Source organism: Gopherus evgoodei, chromosome 9 (genome assembly GCF_007399415.2).
Source record: "Gopherus evgoodei ecotype Sinaloan lineage chromosome 9, rGopEvg1_v1.p, whole genome shotgun sequence".
Taxonomy (NCBI): Eukaryota; Metazoa; Chordata; order Testudines; family Testudinidae; genus Gopherus; species Gopherus evgoodei.
In genome coordinates this window covers 95,759,137-95,777,829 of record NC_044330.1, presented here as the reverse complement: position 1 = coordinate 95,777,829, position 18,693 = coordinate 95,759,137, and the positions used below count along the sequence as shown (strand labels likewise).

Here is an 18,693-nt window from a genome sequence, read left to right as displayed (position 1 = left end):
GTCAACTTCAGCTACGCTATTCTTGTAGCTGAAGTTAAGTATCTTACATCGATCCTGCCCCCCAGTGTAGACCAGAAGTTTGCATGAGGACCTGATCTTGCAGGTAAAAAGATCAGTATTCTCATAGAGCAACAGCTAGAACAGAGGCTGGAGCACTGCATTACTGCTATTGAGGAACTGCACCAGATCAGAACTGACCAAAGCTTTGTCAGGCAAAGCTGACTGTATTGGAATTCATCTCTGAAATTAAAAATGTATATAATTTTGGTACATTATACGGATAAGGGTGAATCCCATTCTTGTTAGAAGAATCAAGGTATTTATTGCAAAAATCACAACTACTGCAAAAAGCAAACACTGCTGATGCTGTTCACAGCTATATTGGTCCAACGTTCTTTGAGATAAACTACTATTTTCTGTTGGGTTTTTTTTCATAGACTCTAGGACTGGAAGGGACCTCAAGAGGTCATCAAGTCCAGTCCCCTGCCCTCAAGGCAGGACCAAATACTGTCTAGACCATTCCTGATAGACATTTATCTAATCTACTCTTAAATATCTCCAGAGATGGAGATTCCACAACTTCCCTAGGCAATTTATTCCAGTGTTTAACCACCCTGAAAGTTAGGAACTTTTTTCCTAATGTCCAACCTAAATCTCTCTTGCTGCAGTTTAAGCCCATTGCTTCTTGTTCTATCATTAGAGGCTAAGGTGAACAAGTTTTCTCCCTCCTCCTGATGACACCCTTTTAGATACTTGAAAACTGCTATCATGTCCCCTCTCAGTCTTCTCTTTTCCAAACTAAACAAACCCAATTCTTTCAGCCTTCCTTTGTAGGTCATGTTCTCAAGACCTTTAATGATTCTTGTTGCTCTTTTCTGGACCCTCTCTAATTTCTCCACATCTTTCTTGAAATGTGGTGCCCAGAACTGGACACAATACTCCAGTTGAGGCCTAACCAGCGCAGAGTAGAGTGGAAGAATGACTTATTGTGTCTTGCTCACAACATACCTGTTAATGCATCCCAGAATCACGTTTGCTTTTTTCGCAACAGCATCACACTGTTGACTCATATTTAGCTTCTGGTCCACTATAACCCCTAGATCCCTTTCTACCGTACTCCTTCCTAGACAGTCTCTTCCCATTCTGTATGTGTGAAACTGATTGTTCCTTCCTAAGTGGAGCACTTTGCATTTGTTTTTATTAAACTTCATCCAGTTTACCTCAGACCATTTCTCCAATTTGTCCAGATCATTTTGAATTATGACCCTGTCCTCCAAAGCAGTTGCAATCCCTCCCAGTTTGGTATTATCTGCAAACTTAATAAGCGTACTTTCTATGCCAACATCTATGTCATTGATGAAGATATTTAACAGAGCCGGTCCCAAAACAGACCCCCGCGAACCCCACTTGTTATACCTTTCCAGCATAACACTGGGAGACATTAATAACTACTCTCTGAGTACGGTTATCCAGCCTGTTATGCACCCACCTTATAGTAGCCCCATCTAAATTGTATTTGCCTAGTTTATCGATAAGAATATCATGCGAGATCATATCAAATGCCTTACTAAAGTCTAGGTATACCACATCTACCACTTCTCCCTTATCCATAAGACTCGTTGTCCTATCAAAGAAAGCTATCAGATTGGTTTGACACAATATGTTCTTTACAAAACTATGCTGGCTATTCCCTATCACCTTACCACCTTCCAAGTGTTTGCAGATGATTTCCTTAATTACTTGCTCCATTATCTTCCCTGGCACAGAAGTTAAACTGGTCTGTAGTTTCCTGGGTTGTTTTTCTTTCCCTTTTTATAGATGGGCACTATATTTGCCCTTTTCCAGTCTTCTGGAATCTCTCCCGTCTCCCATGATTTTCCAAAGATACTAGCTAGAGGCTCAGATACCTCCTCTATTAGCTCCTTGAGTATTCTAGGATGCATTTCATCGGGCCCTGGTGACTTGCAGGCATCTAACTTTTCTAAGTGATTTTTAACTTGTTTTTTTTTATTTTATCTTCTAAACCTACCCCCTTCCCATAAGCATTCACTATGTTAGGCATTCCTTCAGACTTCTCGATGAAGACTGAAACAAAGAAGTCGTTAAGCATCTCCGCCATTTCCAAGCTTCCTGTTACTGTTTCCCCCTCCTCACTGAGCAGTGGGCCTACCCTGTCCTTGGTCTTCCTCTTGCTTCTAATGTATTGATAAAAAGTCTTCTTGTTTCCCTTTATTCCCATAGCTAGTTTGAGCTCATTTTGCATCTTTGCCTTTCTAATCTTGCCCCTGCATTCCTGTGTTGTTTGCCTATATTCATCCTTTGTATAATCTGACCTAGTTTCCATTTTTTATATGACTTCTTTTCATTTTTTAGATCATGCAAGATCTCGTGGTTAAACCAGGGTGGTCTTTTGCCACATTTTCTATCTTCCCTACTCAGCGGAATAGCTTGCTTTTGAGCCCTTAATAGTGTCCCTTTGAAAAAATGCCAACTCTCCTCAGTTATTTTTCTCCTCAGTCTTGATTCCCATGGGACCTTCCTATCAGCTCTCTGAGCTTACGGAGTCTGCCTAGCAACAGAGCCTTTAGCTAATCTTCAATGTTAAGTAAACCTGAAAAACCACTTTATTTGCATTTATATAGTGCTGGTAATGACTCTCAATGGGAGTGCTATTGTGTGACAAAAGACTCTTAATAGCACCTTAATGGTTTCTTGCTTAAGATGCAAGCCACAAACTGCCAGAGAGAGCAGAAAAAAAAATTCTCTCTGGTTCCCTTTTAAAACCAAACTGTTTCTCTCTGCTAAAAAGCCCTTAGCAGAGAAAAGAAAAATATAATATTCCTACTGGCTTCTGGATTTTGTCTATCCCACCGCTAACACCATGTCATAACTCTAGTTCCAGATTTGGACCTTAGCGTCCAAAATATGGGGGTTAGCATGAAAACCTCCAAGCTTAGCTACCAGCTTGGACCTGGTACTTGCTGCCACCACCCAAAAAATTAGAGTGTTTTGGGGCACTCTGGTCCCCCTGAAAAACCTTCCCTGGGGACCCCAAGACCCAAATCCCTTGAGTCTCACAACAAAGGGAAATAATCCTTTTTCCCTTCCCCCCTCCAGGTGCTCCTGGAGAGATACACAGACACAAGCTCTGTGAATCCAAACAGAGTGACTCCCCCTCTCCGTTCCCAGTCCTGGAAACAAAAGCACTTTCCTCTTCACCCAGAGGGAATGCAAAATCAGGCTAGCAAATCCAACACACACAGATCTCCCCCTGATTTCTTCCTCCCACCAATTCCCTGGTGAGTACAGACTCAATTTCCCTGAAATTTCCCAGAAAAGAAAACTCCAACAGGTCTCAAAAAGAAAGCTTTATATAAAAAGGAAGAAAAAATACATACAAATGGTCTCTCTGTATTAAGGTGACAAAATACAGGGTCGATTGCTTAAAAGAATATTGAATAAACAGCCTTATTCAAAAAGAATACAAATCAAAGCACTCTAGCACTTATATTCATGCAAATACCAAAGAAAAGAAACCATATAACTTACTATCTGATCTCTTTGTCCTTACACTTAGAAACAGAAGATTAGAAAGCAGAAACTACTTCTCCAAAGCTCAGAGAAAGCAGGCAGACAGACAACAAAGACCTCAGACACAAAATTCCCTCCACCCAAAGTTGAAAAAATCCGGTTTCCTGATTGGTCCTCTGGTCAGGTGCTTCAGGTGAAAGAGACATTAACCCTTAGCTATCTGTTTATGACAGCCTTCCTGAAATCCATTGTCTCTATTTTGCTGTACTCCCTTCTACCCTTCCTTAGAATTGCAAACTCTAAGATTTTATGGTCATTTTCACCCAAGCTGCCTTCTACTTTCAAATTCTCAATGAGTTCCTCCCTATTTGTTAAAATCAAGTCTAGAACAGCTTCCCCCCAGTAGCTTTTTCAACCTTCTGAAATAAAAAGTTGCCTGCAATGCAGTCCAAGAATGTATTGGATAGTCTGTGCACTGCGGTGTTATTTTCCCAACATATATCTGGATAGTTGAAGTCCCCCATCACCACCAAATCTTGGGCTTTGGATGATTTTGTTAGTTGTTTAAAAAAAGCCTCATCCACCTGGTTAGGTGACCTGTAGTAGACGCTTAGCACGACATCACCCTTGTTTCTTACTCCTTATAGCCTAACCCAGAGACTCTCAACACTTCTGTCTCCTATGTCCATCTCCACCTCAGTCCAAGTGTGTACATTTTTAATATATAAGGCAACACCTCCTCCCTTTTTCCCCTGTCTATCCTTCCTGAGCAAGCTGTACCCATCCACACCAACATTCCAATCATGTGAATTATCCCACCAAGTTTCAGTGATGCCAACAATGTCATAGTTGTATTTATTTATTAGCACTTCCAGTTCTTCCTGCTTATTACCCATACTTCTCACATTTGTATACAGGCATCTAAGATACTGGTTTGATCTTGCCTCCCAGGTTTGCCATGACCCTCCTTTCTCTCTGCCATTATAGCCCACGCTCCCTCTTGTTTCCGACCCATCTCCCAGGTCTCCATGTTCCCCACTTACCTGTGGGCTTTGCTCACCTGTCCCCGTCGAACCTAGTTTAAAGCCCTCCTCACTTTTGTTTTGCTACATCTCGCCTTGTGGAAAATTTACATTTTGTGCCAAGACTAAGGTGTGGAGTGCAGCTGGCCATCTAATCTAGAATAGTCCAGTGCATAACCATGAGCCATTTTTCCACAAATTGCAACATTATGGTCAATAAAACCTTAGAAAAATAAGGCCATGTCTACACTAGAATCTTCTGACAGCATAGCAATGTCAATTAGAGGTGTTCCATGACATTTCTATACCGGCATAAAAGCGCTTTTGCAAGTGCACCTTATTTTGTTCACTGAATTGCTATAAGCCAGGGATGGCCAACCTGTGGCTCTTCAGAGGTTAATATGTGGCTCCTTACCTAGGCACTGATTCCGGGGCTGTAGCTATAGATGCTAACTTTCCAATGTGGTGGGGGGTTCTCACTGCTCAGCCCCCTGCTCTGCCCCCACTCCACCTCTTCCCCCAAGCCTTGCATGCCCTCGCTCCCCCCCTCAGCCTCCTGTGCACGTGAAACAGCTTAATGAGGAGGGTGGGGGGAGCAGGCACTGACTGGTGAGAGTTACTGACAGACGTGAGGCACCAGGGGTGGAGGCTGCTGACATATTACTGCGGCTCTTTGGCAATGTACATTGGTAAATTCTGGCTCCTTCTCAGCCTCAGGCTAGCCACCCCTGCTATAAGCCATACTATCAAAAGAACTTTTTTGATGGTATAAGCTGCATTTTAACTAGGAGGGTATACTGATATAGCTATACAAGCAAAACTTTTAAGTTTAGAATAGGCCTAATTTGCCTGTTTTACTGGGAGTTGAGTTCTCAGTACCTCTGTAAATCAGGTCTAATACTATTTCTTTTAGGTAGTAGAGAAAAACTATATCGCTTTTGGATAATCATCCACATATACCAATGGACAAACAAGCCTGGTTCTTCCGTCAGGGTCCTAGCCCACACCAATACCAACTACAAAATACTGCTGCAGGAAGATAGTGCTCTAGCCTTTGGGCCACACTCCACTGAGGCTCAGTTGACCTGGGTTCTACTCCTAGTTTTGCTGCAGGGTAAGCTGCTTCATCCATGGGGGGATAATGATACTTCCTCACCTTTGTAAGGTGCTTTGATGAAAAGTGCTAAGCAAAACCTAGGAGGTGATGTTATATTGCCCTGTCTGACACGACACAAAATAAGGTTTTTATATATCTGGCTCTCACCTCTGAGTGGTCTAACCACTGAGCTATGGGATATTCTGATGCTTATTTGACTTAAACAGTCACTGGGACAGAGTGAAAATGAACTTGCAGTTTGGTGGTTAGGGCATCCATCTGGGAGGTGGAAGACGCAAGATCCATTTCCTTTGGCCTAGCCATGCTTTCATTATTTAACCGCAGTGGAATAGATTCAACAGGAGAACGCCCACATCAGAATATCCCATAGACGAGTGGATCAAGCATTCTTCTGAGAGGTGTGAGACCCTCTTCAAATTCTTTCTCCCCCTCTGGTAGAGAGGAGGGAATTGAACCTCAGTCTCCCACATCCCCAGTGAGTGCTCTAACCACTAGGCTCAACATAATAAGGTGGGTAGCAGCAGCACCGCCTCCACTGAAGAGGATCTGGTTCAGCAGCAGGCCTCCGAGTACACCGACTGGACCAGGCCTTGCACATGATTTAACCATTTGGTCACCTATCTTCCCCTGGTTTGTGAATCACTGTGGGGTTTAGGCAGAAGACAGGAGTCTGGTTGCCTAGAGGGAGGCAGCAGAGTGGATACGCAGAAGCAGAAACTTGGTGCCTAGGGAACTTTAACCTTGACAATTTCAGCGCTGGGTGAGTTTAGGCGCCTACAGGGTTTGGCAGGAATTTTCTGGGTCATGCTGGAGCCAAAACAGGAACTTAGGTGCCTAAAAGTTTTTTTTCTCCTGCTGATGATAGCTCATCTCAATTGATTAGACTCTTCCTGTTGGTATGCATACTTCCACCTTTTCATGTTCTCTGTATGTATAAATATCTCCTGTCTGTGTGTTCCATTCTATGCAGCCGAAGAAGTGAGCTGTAGCCCACGAAAGCTTATGCTGTAATAGATTTGTTAGTCTCTAAGATACCACAAGTACTCCTGTTCTTTAAACACCTAAGTATCTTCATGGATCTTAAAGGACAAGAGGAAGAAGGCAGCCCTTGAGAGAGGGAGAAGCTGCCTCACCCACAGGCTGCCCTTGCAATAAGGAGAAGGATGCACAGCCTAAAAATATAAGTTCTTACATATTTCACTGTAGCAGCACGAATTGTACCTAGTGAGCTTAATTCTTGCTTTGTACAGGGCTAGATGTGTTGCATGTGCTGTCTCCTTGGTTTTAGTTTGATTTATCTCTGTATTCTTAATGAGACTGTTTGAATTTCAGATGGTTGTGAGGCAAGGTCATTGTGGTGTGTCGATTCAGGAAAGAGACTCCTGACCTCTTTTGAGAGATGATTGGGGAGAAATCAATACTTATTCTAGAGCACGCCATTGAGAAAGCTGCTAAAAAGTGCAATCCTGAAGAGGAATGGGGAAAGCCATTCGACCACAAGGAGTGGCAAAAATAAGGTCTCAAAGATTATGACTTCAACTTTCAATGTGTTTTTTTAGTATATACCTAAAATGTTCCAGGTTGTTGCTAGTGCATATAGACTCCCAGCTGATGGGGTTGTTTTTAATAGTACGTCATGTTTTTAGATATGGTTTAGATAATATGGAGATGGGTACTACAAGAAAACTACATTTAGTAAGTGGCAGTCATGGCACAAGTCAAAATAATTCCCTCCTCCAACAGCACAAGGAGTTCATCTAGGGCACTGGAGTTGCCAGGAGCATTCATTTGATGAACTGTTTTAGACAAGAGGTCTCAATGATGACAGAATTTCAAGAAACAGGGACAGTCCATACAAGTTGCTCTAAGAAAAGTTAGATAATTGTAAACAGTACCGGTGGCTAAAATTACTTCTGTCCACATGACTGATGAGTATTCCACTAAAGGCACTTAATGTTGGACATTATTGGATAGGAAAAAAAGGAGGGCTGTTGATTAATCGCAGTTAACTCACACGATTAACTCAAAAATTAATTGTGATTAAGAATTAATCATGATTAATTGTCGTTTTAATTGCACTGTTAAATGACAGAATATCAATTGAAATTAAATATTTTTTATGTTTTTCTACATTTTCATATACACCTGTACCCTGATATAACACGACCCGATATAACACAAATTCGCATAGAACACAGTAAAGCAGCACTCCGGGGGGGTGGGGCTGCGCGCTCTGGTGGAGCAAAGCAAGTTCAATATAACGCAGTTTCACCTATAATGGGGTAAGATTTTTTGGCTCCCGAGGGCAGCGTTATATCAGGATAGAGGTGTATGTTATATTCTGTGTTGTAATTGAAATCAAATATTACAAATATTTGAGGTGCAAAAATGATAAAAGAAATAGTATTTTTCAATTCACCTCATACAAGTACTGTGGTGCAATTTGTCTTTGTCATGAAAGTGCAACTTAAAAATCTACATTTGTTGTTGTTACATAACTGTACTCAAAAAACAAAACAAATGTAAAACTTCAGAGGTTACAACTCCAATCACAAATCAAAGAAGTCTGTTTACATTTACAGGAGATAATGTCGCCCTCTTCTTATTTACAATGTCACCAGAAAGTGAGAACAGGCATTTACATGGCACTTTTGTTGCTAGCATTGCAGGGTATTTACATGCCAGATATGCTAAACATTCGTATGCCACTTCATGCTTTGGCCACCATTCCAGAGGACATGCTTCCATGCTGATGACACTCATTAAAAAATAATGTGTTAATTAAATTTCTGACTGAACTCCTTGAGGGAGAATTGTATGTCCCCTGCTCTGTTTTATCCACATTCTACCATATATTTCATGTTTAGCAGTCTCAGATGATGACCCAGCACTACAGATTTGACAAAACACAAAGAAGGTACCAATGTGAGATTTCTAAAGATAGCAACAGCACTCGGCCCAAGGTTTAAGAATCTGAAGTGCCTTCCAAAATCTGAAGGACAAGGCGCGGAGCATGCTTTCAGAAGTCTTAAAAGAGCAGCATTCCAGTGCTGAAACTACAGAACCCAAACTACCAAAACAGAAAATCAACCTTCTGCTGGTGGCATGTAACTCAAATAATGAAAATGAACATGCGTCAGTCTGAATTGCTTTGGATTCTTATTGAGAAGAACCTGTCATCAGCATGGATGCATGTCCCCTGGAATAGGGGTTGAAGCATGAAGGGACATATGAATCTTTAGCGTATCTGGCATATAAATATCTTGTGACTCTGGCTACAACAGTGCCATGACGCCTGTTCTCACCAGCGGCGGCTCTAGGGACCAGCGCTCCAAACACGTGCCTGGGGTGGCAAACCACAGGGGGAACCCTGCAGGTCCCCGCAAGGGCGGCAGTCAGGCAGCCTTCGGCGGCTTACCTGCTGGAGGTCCACCAGTCCCATGGATTCAGCGGAAATTCAGCGGCCGGTACACCAAATCCGCGGGACCGGGGACCTCCCACAGGTGCACCGCCGAAGGCAGACTGCCTGCCATGCTTGGGGCAGCAAAAAAGCTACAGCCGCCCCTGATTCTCACTTTCAGGTGACACAGTAAACAAGAAGCAGGCAGCATTATCTCCTGCAAAGGTAAACAAACTTGTTTGTCTGAGCGATTGGCTGAACAAGAAGTAGGACTGAGTAGACTTGCAGGCTCTAAAGTTTTACATTGTTTTATTTTTGAATGCAGTTTTTTTGTGTATAATTCTACATTTATAAGTTCAACTTTCATGATAAAGAGATTGCACTGCAGTACTTGTATTAGGTGAACTGAAAAACACTTTTTTTACAGTGCAAATACTTATCAAAAATAAATATGAAGTGAGCACTGTACATTTTGTATTGTGTTGTAATTGAAATCAATATATTTGAAAATGTAGAACAAAATTTTAAAAAATTTAAATAAATCTATAATTAATAGAGTGATTAATCACGATTTTTTTTAATCATTTGACAACCCTAGAAAAAATAGATCCCATTAACTGGAACTGTCACAAGATAACAACAATACCTTGATCCAACAGGACACTTGTTCAAATCCAGCTCGGGTTAGCAGGGAATAAAAGTCAGACTCCTGACCGTTCGTAATATGTGAAATTAATTCAATTGTCACAGTTTGCAGCTATTAGACAAGTGTCACAACAGATACCATAAACAGCACCCTAGAGGTAAGCTCGGCAGAGACATCAGGGACACAATAGGTCCTGGAGACTTGTCCGACAGGTGGTCCCTCCTGGACAGGGAAATCGGTAAGCAGCTTGCTCTACATGGCCTGTGAGTAATTGTGAGTTTCACAACCCAGCACCATCACACCAGAACGTTTCACAAGCAAAAATAAAAAAAAAAAAAATACTAGGGCAAACAAGAATAAAAAGTTACCGTAAGGATAGCTAACAGAATATAGGGACTACCTCTGCTTTCACTAGACACCTACCCTCGTCTTTCAGTTTCTGAAGGCAAATGCCTATCAAGAGATCATCACCAGAGCAGACACTGAGCTAGTGGCCAAAGGGCAAAGAAGGGAGATTATCTGCTAGAGTGAAACAACCACTGAACGTTATGTAGCACAGGGGATTATTTTCTAGCCATTTATGGGTTTATTATTACTCCACCTGAGATCATGGGCAGGATTCTCATTGAGTCAGTGGGAGCAGGATCCAGCCCTATATTCCTTGGAGTTTGTTGGCCTATTTCCCACCACCGCTAGCTCTGTTTTTAATGAAGCTGCACTGGAAGTGTTAGTAGCGACGGACTGCTTACAACAGACACTGATTTCAGCACCACATCCTCAAATACTGCTGATCTAACCAAGCATGCCTCCCACATGGAGTTGAAAATGGTGTCTGCAGCCAGATGCCTGTCCACAGGAAGGCTCCCCATCCAGTTCACTTAACCGGTGTCCTGCTCCAGACAGCCCAACACACACACACCTTTGACTCAGCAGTTTCTGTCCTTAACTCTCCCAGAGTAAGTCCCTTATCTCCATTAACGCCTGATGGGTGCATCCCCCAACCACCCACCCTTCTGCTGACAGCACCTGGCCCTCACCCCCGCCAGCTCCCTGACCCCAGCTCCCCCTACATCCCAACCTGCCCCCAGCCAGCTCCCTGACCCCCTTTCGCCCCAGCCAGCTCCCTGACCCCAGCCCCCCCTTCACCCCAACCCACCTCCAGCCAGCTCCCTGACCCCCAGCCCCCCTTCATCCCAACCCACCTCCAGCCAGCTCCCTGACCCCCTTTCGCCCCCAGCCAGCTCCCTGACCCCAGCCCCCCCTTCACCCCAACCTCCCTCCAGCCAGCTCCCTGACCCCCAGCCCCCCTTCACACCAACCCCCCTCCAGCCAGATCCCTGACCCCCTTTCGCCCCAGCCAGCTCCCTGACCCCAGCCCCCCTTCACCCCAACCCCCCTCCAGCCAGCTCCCTGATCCCCAGCCCCCCCTTCACCCCAACCCCCCTCCAGCCAGCTCCCTGACCCCCAGTCCCCCCTTCACCCCAATCCCCCTCCAGCCAGCTCCCTGACCCCCAGCCCCCCCTTCACCCCAACCCACCTCCAGCCAGCTCCCTGACCCCCAGCCCCCCTTCACCCCAGCCCGCCCCCAGCCAGCTCCCTGACCCCCAGCCCCCCTTCACACCAACCCACCTCCAGCCAGCTCCCTGACCCCCTTTCGCCCCAGCCAGCTCCCTGACCCCCAGCCCCCCTTCATCCCAACCCCCCTCCAGCCAGCTCCCTGACCCCCTTTCGCCCCAGCCAGCTCCCTGACCCCAGCCCCCCTTCACCCCAACCCCCCTCCAGCCAGCTCCCTGATCCCCAGCCCCCCCTTCACCCCAACCCACCTCCAGCCAGCTCCCTGACCCCCAGTCCCCCCTTCACCCCAACCCCCCTCCAGCCAGCTCCCTGACCCCCAGCCCCCCTTCACCCCAGCCCGCCCCCAGCCAGCTCCCTGACCCCCAGCCCCCCTTCACACCAACCCACCTCCAGCCAGCTCCCTGACCCCCTTTCGCCCCAGCCAGCTCCCTGACCCCCAGCCCCCCTTCACCCCAGCCCGCCCCCAGCCAGCTCCCTGACCCCCTTTCGCCCCAGCCAGCTCCCTGACCCCAGCCCCCCTTCACCCCAGCCCGCCCCCAGCCAGCTCCCTGACCCCCTTTCGCCCCCAGCCCCAGCCAGCTCCCAGCCCAGCGCTTGCCACAGTTGGCGGCCCCTCCCCACCGGGCCCAACCGCGCCGCGCTCGGGTCGGGCGGGAGGCGGCGGCCCGGTGCCCCCGGAGCGGTCGCTCTTACCCCTCAGGCCGCCGCTGCGCCTGCCCCCATCGGCCACATGCACTTCCGGGTTCGCCCCCCGCTCGGGGCGGAGCGCGGCGCAGGCCGGAGCCAGCCGCCGAGGGGGGCCGCGGGGCGGAGCGGGGAGCTCGCTCCTGCCCCGTCCGCCACTAAGCGGGGGGCTCCGGGGCCCGCGGGAAAGGGGAACCCGCGCCGGGCTGCTGGCTGCCCGCCGACGCCAGTGGAATAAGGGCACGGGGGGGTCAGGCGCGAGAAGCAGCGGGAGACCCGCCGGGATTGATCCACGGGGTCATGGCCGGGGAGCTGGAACAACTCCCCTGGCCTGTGTGACACGCGTGGTCAGACTAGATGAGCTAGTGGCCTTTCCGGCCTTCTCATCTGACTGGGCCCTAGGTTGGGGGGGGCCTTGGGCAGGGAGGGAAGGCCGGATGCATCTCTCCAGTGATGTCAATTACTGCCCAGGGGTCAAACTCTGGCCTGGTTTGTGTATCCCAGAGGGATGCAAGTTAGGGTAAAAGTTGAGGCTGTGTGCTTCACCTCTAAAAGATAATCATGTCCTACCTCAGCCAGGCAGTGGGAGGCTAATTCCCTTTTATGTTTTTTCAAACGTGTTCAGCTTTTCAACCAGAAGGTGCTGTAGAAGTGGAAAGGAGCAGTATAATCGTTCTTACCATTGTTAAATAGTTCAGAGCCTTACCCTGTTGTAAAAATAAAAGGAAATAACTGATTTTTCGGGTCCGGTCATGTCTACCCATTCTTCGTTTGTTGCTCTTCTCCTGCAATGCAATTGCAGCTAAACACTACCTGCCATCTCCTCTGTTCCTGTCCCATTCCTGCTCAGGTGATCTTCTTTCAGTTGTTCACTCTATGAATATCCGGTATATTTCTTATAAAAGACAAAAAATATATATGTTCTTTCTGAATGCTCAATTACAGGATTACAAGGTTTCAATAATGTGAAATCAATATTTTTTTCCTTGTGACAAAGAGTGGTTTGTAAGAATGCAGTGGTTTAGTCTAAACAATCTATATGCAAGGATTAATATATGCTTTCTTTATCTCACTTATTTTTAGGCACTAGTGAATGCAAGTTACAGATATACTCAGGTAAAACATGCTACCTGTATGTACTCATAAAGTACTATACAGTGAAACCTGCACAAAGGAACACCTCCAACAGATGCCTCCTTTTCTTAAATGAACAGTTTAAAGTATTCCCCAAATTTTCCAGTATAGTTCTGTTTTTCTTTTAAAAGTCTATGAGGAAAGTGAATTTAGTAGAGCCTTTGAGTGAATGCTGAAGACTGTTTTCACTATATTTCTTCTGCTCTGCAAAACCCAATCATTAAAATATATTATATGGATAGTTAATAGTTGCAAACATTCTTGTTTTCCTCCCACCCCTAATGGGAGATACTATTTCTCTTCTCTGCAGTCACGGTCTCACTATTATATGCAAGACTTTTTAGGGGTATGTATTGCGCAATTAAAAGTGAAAAAAATAATTATTACATTTTGATGTTAAAACAGATTAAATTTCAAGGCCAGAATTTCCAAGCTTCACGTTCAGAATCTTTCCTTCATATTTTATAGTATTCCAAAAACATTGGAAGGCTGGAACTTACTAATACATTGCAGATGTATGGGGTTGTTTTCATTTAAATTAATTGGTTCAGAACCTGCTGCTTCTCTGAACACAGTGTAACAATCCAAGAAGTTCTGATGTTTTGACCAATGGAGTAAGAAAATGGTTTTTGCCACTTTGCAAAAATATTTCTTACAAACCCAGAGACTACAGTGTGAGAAGGAGATAAGAAAATGATGCTAATATTAGCCTTTCAGACTCTGGGAGTTTCATGTAGGGTGTAACAATTTTACTTTTTCTCTCACTACTACAACAATTTTGTAATAATTAATCAACCAATAGTAAATATAGGTTTACATCCCAATTATTTTGCCTTTAACACAACTGAACTCTTTGCCACTAACACCTGTGCTTTTCTTGTCTCCAGATCAAAGTGGTCCACTATTATAGGAGCATAGTGTGGCTGAGAATATATTTTTCTAGAGTGGTGCTTGACATAAAAGTTCTGACTTGTTTAGCACAAAGAAATCCATGCCAGAAAAAAGTGATATTAAAGATCACCTCTTCCAGAGGTGGATAGGGCTGAGAACGTTCACACAGAGCCCCCTCCAAACGTCAGAACAGGCTCTCACACACATAATTTCATGAAAACTACATACATTTTAAGCCACATGTTCCACTGAGTATGCTACTGGGAATTGCAGTCTCCTTGTAGTTGCAGGATGTACTTCCTCCCAGGGCTAGTCATATTGCAGAAGCAGGATGGCAAAGTTATTCTGATGATGGTGAATGAACTACCATAATTTTAAGACATAGCTACTTTGGCAAAGGTAGACATGGACCTACTGGAATGGCAGCGGGAAGTACTCTGGCAGCAGTCTCATGAGAACAAGGGGCCAGTCAATTAAGTGCAAAAGTGGCAAATTCAACACTGATAAAAGAAAATACTTTTTCACACAATGCATAATAAGAGTGCAAAACTCACTGCCACAGGAAATCATTGAAGTCAATAATTTAGTAGGATTCAGAAAGGGATTGAACATATAACTCGATATTCTTGTTATCCCCATATAATCATTATTGCCAATAATTTTGAAAGAGATATTTAACTTCAAGGTTTAACCCATGGGTTAAATGGGTCAATGGGTGGCCTGTGGGCCGAATCTCAACTGCCCTACACTTTTGAACGGACCTTGACATCTTTTTATTTTCTTATTATTTTATTATTTTCTCTGGAGTCTGGACCTTGATCAAGAAATTTGGACCTTGACAAAAAACAATTGACTACCTCTGGTTTAAGCAAATATCTGACTACTAGAGATCAGGATGGGACCTAATATGGGGGTCAGATTATTTTATACCTGCATATTCCAGGGTTCTTACACTTTTGTCTTTAGTGTATAATATTGGGCACAGTTAGAGACAGGGCACTAGGCTAGATGGATTTCAGAGCTGATCCAGTTTGATAATTCTTATGCTCCTAAAATGTAAAAGATGAGATTCTACATGAGAAAATCACACCAGTTTAATTTAAGGTGTGATTTTAAATCAATTTAGTTAAACTAGTGCAGAAGCCTGTGTAGACACACCTACTTCAGTTTAGGTCCAGTCTTCTTTTAGTTTAGCTTAAATCAATTAGGAACAGTTTAAAACCCAATAAACCACTGTTAAATTAAAATAAGAGTGTCTACACAGAGGTTTGCACCGGTTTAACTAAATTGGTTTAAAATCAATGTAAGTTTAAGTCATGCAACTTGTGCATGTACACAAGGCCCAAGCCTTCTGTGGAAGGTTAGAGGAAAGACAGCGGAGAAAGATGAAGAAGCAGAGGGACCAGATTTTTAAAAGCATTTAGGTGCCTGAAGATGTGGGTAGGCAACTAGTAGAATTTTCAAAAACATCTGAGCACATTACTTCTCTTGATTTCAGTGAATTCAGCCCCTGGGCGCTTTTGAAAATCCCATGAGGTACCTATCTGCATCTTTAGGTGCTAAATGCCTTTAAAAATCTGGGCTGAAGTCTATAGCAGGAGCTTTGAGAAAAAACAAGGCTGTGGGTGAGAAAGGCTTCAATTCTGAGAGGCCATGAATCTGAGACACGGATCTACGTGCTCTGAAGTTGTAATGTGCTGTATATATGCTAAGAATTACTATCATATTAAATTAAAAATGATCATTCTGAATTATGGGACAATCCTCCCATCTTGATGTTGTGCACACTACACAAAGCACCCAAGCTCCACCCACCTGGTTTTTGATGTCAGAATGCTCTTTCTTGTGTATTTCCTAACAATTTTGTTTAATTTTGAAATCCCTGTGAAACTTGTACTACCTGGCCACTCCACAAAAATCAGTGGCCTAGTTAATGATGGCCTATAAATAATGGCATTGGAGACTTTGCTTATTTGAGGTGATCCTGACTGTAAATTTTACTCTTGCACTGTACGTTCTACTGACTTGTGGATTGGCTTAAACTTCCTTGCCAAATAGATATTGATTTTACTTTTTAGTGATTATGAGTGGGAAGCAGGAAACCTATAACAAATAGTTTTATTTACAGAAGCAATTGAATGTTGAAATGAATACTGCTCCCCTCTGGTTAGATGCCCTGATAGATTTTCAGGCAAACTATTAGTGCAGTTAAAAATACTCCATGTGGGAATCAGATACTGAATTTTAGTGATTAAAATATCCACTTGGGCGGGCTTTCTATACTGATTGTACTACAAAAGATTCAGGTTGAATCTACAACAAGATCAGAATTATTTTGGTATAAAGGTAGGTGAGTTTTGCTATGGGAAAATCTTCCTCTCTTGATCTAGCTCTGTATATTAAACATAGAAAGTAGAAAGGAAGTGGCTGTAGAAAGATTAGCCTTTACAAATCAAATCTGTCTAACACAGAGAAACATGATTATTTGCACTTAAACTCCAGAATGCTACAATCATTCTTGATAACAACATAATTCCTGAGCTAAACTGAGAATTTGTATCGATAATGTAAATTCTAGCGTTAGGTGTTGTTATTAGAGACACTTGTTTAAGAAGATTCTTGTTTTTTTTAACCTCTCTTTTGCAAATGACAGTGCCGGCAGGCCTTGTTAATAGCTCTTACTGAGGAAAGGTGGCTTGGTAAATAAGGCACAGAAGAAGGCGTTGGGAGACTGGGGTTCTGTTTCCTGCCCAGTGATAGATTCCTTGCATGAGCATAGGAAAATCATTAAACTCTTCTATACCTCAGCAGGAATAATAATAGTGATCCAAGATGCCAGGGGAGTGGGAATATTCAGGAGCCATGTGGGCACCCTGAGCCAGCTGTGAGGTCTCTTCACAGCCTCTGATGCAGGGGTAGGAAGCATGATACATTCAAGCTATCCTCGGCTAATGTATGGCTGTAAGGGGATCACAGCCCATGAAAAGTTCAGGGCTGCTGTAAGTTTATAGCTATTCTATCCTGCACCTAGGGATGAGGCCAGACAGAGATTTGGGTTTCCTGTCGGCCCTGCCTCTACCCACTCACAGTCATCTTGTGAAACTTCACATGTAGGTCTCTTGTGCATCTCCTGTGGAAGGCAGCACGTAAATAGAAAGTATTTTTGTTTTCAAATATTGCATCTGATTTCACTGTCACCTAATGAAATCACAACATCACAGACTTCAGATTTAGGGCCTGATTCTGTCCTTAACTACTATAACCCAGGAGTAAATCCACTGATTTTAATTCAGTTACTCCCAGACAAAATCTGTGTGATGTCAGAACTAAGCCTTTCACTTTTCTCTGAAGAGTAGTAACATGTTGCAGATTTGTATAGTATTTACATACACTGATTGATTTAAATGGTGCTTATATAATGATGATGAGAGATTCTATGGGGTGCATCAAAAGCTATTCCAGAGTTATGATCCAGGAACCTGATAGACCAGCTGGCAAAGGTACAGATGGAGTGCGTAAGAGCTACAGTGAACTTCTGGGTCTGGTATGTACATTCTTGTTCACCAAAGAGTGTCATGTCATGTGAAGTTTCAGTTGAAAGCCAGCATCATGCTGGTCATTAATATCATTGTAAAATGCATGTCCAGATGTTGTGTAAGGAGTTATGCATATATATTGAAAATTATGTTCTTAAGGTCTGCGTCCAGGGACTGAACACCAGAAAAGGTGAAAAACAGGTTTTCTGTCAGGCAAGAAACATTTATCTGTCTGTTTACATGTACATTAAGTATTGTGTGGTTCAGAGTAGGTCTAAATAGTCTAAACCAAATGCTAATGAAGGATTGTAAAAACTTCAAAAGGAGAAAAGTAACAGGAAGAAGAAAACAGGAAATAGACGGAGGCCCCTCTCTTGAGGTGCATATTAAAGGTTTGCTGTAGTATAAGACACCCTGGCTTCCCTCACCCAGGAAGAAAATGGACAGCAAGCTTGCTCCATGAAAGAAAGGTCTGAATCAGGCAGGCTGAAAACACTGGAAAGAACTTTGGGTGTGCTAATCTCCTGTCTAAAGAAACTTAACTTGCTAGTTAGATTTAGTCTCTAGAAAGCGTGTTATGATTTTGTATTTGATGTAACCATTTGTTTCCTATATTCTTACTCTCTACCTCTCTGTTCTTTGATGATGATGTGTGTGTGCACATGCACTGTATTAAGTACAGTGGTCATTCTGAGTTGAATCTTACAATCTGGTGTATATTGTTCTTTTGGGAACAGCAGACCTGGTTAATCTATGAGAGTTCTGTGGATAGAGGTCTGAATGGTACAGAGAACACTCGGATTGTGCCATTGCTGTGTGCCTGTGGCTAACTTGTACAAAAGGAACTAAGGCCTGCAGAGGCCTCAGAAATAGTGTTTGTGGTGCCAGAGGCTGGTGGTTTCAGGGAGCTGACCCACAGTAGGTACAGATAAGACTTCTTTAAGCTAAAGGCAGGTGGTGGTGATGTGCCTCACAACCCTGCATACCCTTGGGAAGTGTCGCAAGAGATACATTTAATAAATAACACACATTGTTCTATATAATACAAAACAATTAAAAAGAGAAATACAGGCTTGGTGCTGTAACATGGAAAAGCTATTGTCAATATAGTTTTTACTTATTGCTCAATTGAGTATTTCTAAAGTTTTTTTGAAGAT

The 18,693-nt window shown here is 43.7% G+C and overlaps 1 protein-coding gene across 2 annotated transcripts in view; it reads right to left on the bottom strand.

Annotated features, from left to right (window-relative positions):
* The window catches only part of LOC115657356 (A-kinase anchor protein 17B), a 29,740-nt gene extending 17,684 nt beyond the window's left edge, over positions 1–12,056 (bottom strand). Inside the window, exon 1 of one of the 2 annotated variants that reach the window (XM_030575078.1) lies at positions 11,985–12,056. The gene's annotated coding sequence lies outside the window, so the exon portion shown is untranslated. Of the gene's footprint in view, positions 1–10,317; positions 10,707–11,984 lie in introns of those variants that run through there. The other variant, XM_030575079.1, reaches the window with a different exon arrangement.
* Between the last annotated feature and the right edge of the window lie 6,637 nt (positions 12,057–18,693).